This window comes from Aegilops tauschii, chromosome 5 (assembly GCF_002575655.3).
Source record: "Aegilops tauschii subsp. strangulata cultivar AL8/78 chromosome 5, Aet v6.0, whole genome shotgun sequence".
NCBI classification, from domain to species: Eukaryota; Viridiplantae; Streptophyta; class Magnoliopsida; order Poales; family Poaceae; genus Aegilops; species Aegilops tauschii.
In genome coordinates this window covers 444,997,711-445,001,960 of record NC_053039.3, presented here as the reverse complement: position 1 = coordinate 445,001,960, position 4,250 = coordinate 444,997,711, and positions in this window count along the sequence as shown.

The following is a 4,250-nucleotide window of genomic DNA, read 5'->3' as shown; positions in this document are numbered from 1 at the left end:
TACGGTTCGCTTACCTAAAGGGGTTTTTCACGTCACCTATAATGGACCAGCCCATTTCATCTCTTCGATCGCACGCTCGGGTTCAGAGAGATAGCTTGCTCGTTTTCCTCAGCGAAGCTCTCTGTTTTGTGGGTTGTACTAGTTTTTGGTCCGTTTTCTAATTTTATTTTATTTTATTTTTGTGGATCTCTGCGTTTCTTCACAGTTTTCTTCGGTTTCTGTCTTTCTTTACTTTTTTTTAATTGGCACTCTTCATTTCTATCATTGTTTTTTTCTTTGAGTTCTTTTTAGTTCCTTTATTTCTTTTCTCTATTTTTATATGCTTTTATTTTTCTTTATTTTCATCAGTTTTCTTTGTTTTCCTTTCTTTCCTCCTCATTTTCACCTTTTCTTTTCTTTGTTTGTTTTTCCTATTTCACTTTGTTCATTTCTTTTTCCTTTTCAGTTTTTAACATTTTATTGGTTTACTTCGTTTTCCTTTGTACAGTTTCCATATGCATGAGGAATATTCTTTATATACACATTTGACAATTTTTCAAATGCATGATTAACATATTATTTGAAATTTAATATTTTGTTAGGTTTATTTTTTCTATACACATTGTACATTTGTTTTGTACATCAGGAATATTTTTATATACATGTTTAGCATTTTGGAAATACATATTTAAATTTTTTTGAACACATAGTTTTTGTTGTACAATTTTTCCATAAACATTGTGCATTTATTGCATACATCAGGAACATTTTATATGTCCACATTTAACATTTTCAAAATTATGACTAACATCTTAAAAATTATATTTTTTATTTCTGCTTTGTCCATACATTTTTTGCATAAATCAGAAATTTCTATACATGTTAATTTTTTCCACATACATGATTAGCTTGCTTGAAAACTTATAATTTTTTTGTCTACCTTTTCCGGTACACATTGTACGTTTTTTGCATACATTAGAAACATATTTATATACACATGTAACATTTTCCAAATATTGTTACTTATATGTATTTATGTCTATTTTTTCTTCCATACGTATTGTACATTTTTTATACACTGGAAACATTTTTTTCTGAACACCTTTTACATTTTCCAAAATGGATGATTAACATTTTTGAAATGTTCTATGTAAAGTGTTTTTGTAATATAGATATAGATATGTATATATTAAGAATATGTTAAAGAATAAAAACGTAAAATAACAAAGAAAAACAAAAACGAAAAACATGAAAGAAAAACATAATGAAACGAGCCTCTAGCCTCCCGCGCGCTGGGTGGGCCCAGTCTCACGCTCACCCAGGTAAGGCCGCCCTACATCTCGCAGTAAGCAGCCTTAAAAAACGTCTCGCGGTAAGCGAGACATATGCTCACCCTTTTGAGACCCGCAGGTGTCATATACGCATGATGTGCCTCGGCTACTGCAAGTTATAGGGTGTTTGGTTGGGCTTTTTCTGGCTGCAGCTGCGCACCTAGCAGTTGCCTACATCATAGTGAATAGTAGCCGGGCCAGCAAATGGCTTTTTTTCTGTGGCCGCTCAGAACTTGTTGGAAGTACGTTAAATTTTAAAAAATATTCACGTATTCCAAAAATATGTTCATAATCTATACAATCTACAAATATTCACTTAGTTTAAAAAATGTTTCAATGTGTATTTGCAAAATGTTCAACAAGTGTTGGAGAAAAAGTTCAAAAACATGTATTTAAAAAAATATAAAGCATGTAGTTCAAATTTTTTAAACACATATTAAATGTATAGAAAAAATTTGCAAGTTGCATGAAAAAAATATACAACAAAACTTGTATTGAAAAAAGGTTACACATGTATAAGAAAATGCTCCTCGTGTATTCCAAAAATGTACAATATATATGAAACATGTAGAAATGTGTTAAAAAGGTGAAAACCAAGAAAGAAAACTGAAGCAAAAGTAAAAAAATCAATAAAAACAAAAGAAGAATGAAATACCAAGAAAGAAATGACAGAGAAAAATTCGCATGCCGCAGCTACAGTAATAGGTTGGCCTACTATCAGGTTTGCCAGAGATGAACCCCCTTCTGACAAAGGGGTAGGAATAGCTACCACAGCGTGGTTGCATCCCGCTTAGAGCAACTCTAGCAGACCCCGCATCCCGCCCTGGCCCGCAAAATAACCGCCAAAGTGCGGGTCGGGGCGGGAAAACCTGCCCGATCAGACCCCGCGTCCCGCCCCGGCACGCAAATATTTTTGCGGGGCGCGGCAAAACTTCTCCCCCAACCTCTAGTTTCACGGGCTGGGAGGCCGACCCGAACTCAGCCCCTATCCGCAACGAGATTTGGCGGGAGGGACATTTCCGCCCGCCCTTTCCTGCTCCCCCAGCCTCCGCCACCATTGCCCCGCCTCCGCACGCTCCGGTGCCATGGTTGAGCGTGAAGGAAACGTCCACCTTCCTTCACAACGAGCCTGACCCGCGGACCGCGGATCAAATTTGGGAGGAACTGATCAAATTGGACATAATGGAGAGGGGTATATGGCCACACATGGTTGCTGGCTAGCTTGTCACTAATTTTGACGGCACCCACAAAGAAGAGGGTAAAGGATTAACCATGAATGGATGGCCGTGGGCACATGGGATAATGATAGAGAGAGAGAGAGAGAGCAGAGGGGCTTACCTAGTCGGGAAGCCCACGAGCCGCCGTCTCGGCTCCGAGGTACAACGAGTAACATTGTAACAATGCTAGTGGGCTCTGTGGCTAGGGTTGGCCGCCATGGCAAAAGGAGTTAATTGCACAATAGTACCACATTTCGGGCTGTCTTGGCAGATTGGCTCCAGTTTTTGTAATTTTTACGTGTTAGTACCAAGTTTCGGGCAAGCCATTGCAAATCGGGCTAAACTGCGTATTGACAGCGTATCTGACCGACGGGGCCCATACGTCAGGTGCCTAGGTGGCATTTTTTTGCAAAAAACCCCCTTATTATATAATCACGTAAAGGCACATTATTTTTGCGGGTAAAGGGTTCCCGTGAGAGTCTTTTTTTCGTTCGGACTTGTTTGAAAGTTGGACATGGCTAGGGAGCGCCGTTGCGCTCGTTTGTTGTTTTGAGCGCATTGCTGTATATAGTAAGTGCATGTCCTTATGTCCAGCTGTCTACTGTAAAAAAGGAAATATTTGGTCATATCCCGTAGCGCACGTGGCTATCGATTGAATCAGCCTAGATCCTTTCCCATGTGCATTTATGTTAAAAAGTTGTAAAAGCCATAACTTTTGATTCAAGCATCAAAATCCAGTTCCGTTTTCACAGTCAGATTTCTGACGACGAGTTCTTCAAAACTAGATCCCATGTGAGTTGGTTTCGTCAAACTTTTTTTTGAGGGAAATTTTGGGTGCAATGGAGGCAACTATAGTGCTATAGAGGAGCAACTTCTTCTTTTTGGCCTAGTTAGACTGACTATTAGGTTGGTTTGCATAAAAACAAGAAAAATCACACAAAACATAAGGCATCTTTAGTGTACATAGAAAGCAACTTCACTGCACTATGTATATTTGTCAGTTTTGCTAACATTATTCCAACTTGTGTATCATGGCTGCTCAATTGCCTATTGTTGATGGTTAGTTGCAAACGATTGATGTTCAATTGCCTATAAATGCTATAAATTGCCTATAACTGATGCATAGTTGCTTGCTACTGGTAATTAGTTGCCTACAATTGCTTCTCAGTTGCCTACTTTTGTTAAAATAGTTGCCTAGAATATTATGAAGTTGTTTATCATTGTTTTTCTAAGTTGCCTACAAACAATCAGAAGTGGCCAAGATTCATCATCATGTTGCCTACCATAACTAGCAATATATAGCAGACACAAGAGCATCATCGGTAGACGACATCATAGTATTATAGGAAATTCAGAAACAACGACATACGAGCATGAACAATAGGCAACTTAGAAGTACCGATGAGGAAGTTAGGAGAATGTTAGACAAAATTAACTAGGACAGACAATGTAGTGACGTTGCCTTCTTTTAGCACTAGAGTTGCCTCTTGTGGAAGGAAAGTTGCTCATAAAGGTGATGTGATATTATCTACCTCTATTTGGTAGTTGTTCTGTATTATTAGTTAGTTGCTTATTGTTGCTAATTAATTATTTTTAGGAGTGGAGTTACTTCTGTTTAGCATTAAAGTTGCCTCATCTAGCATCAAAGTTGCTTTTAAAACTAAGTAGCGTTAGCAACTTAGTTCCAAAGTCGCCTATGTACGAACTAAGTTGTATGCAACTA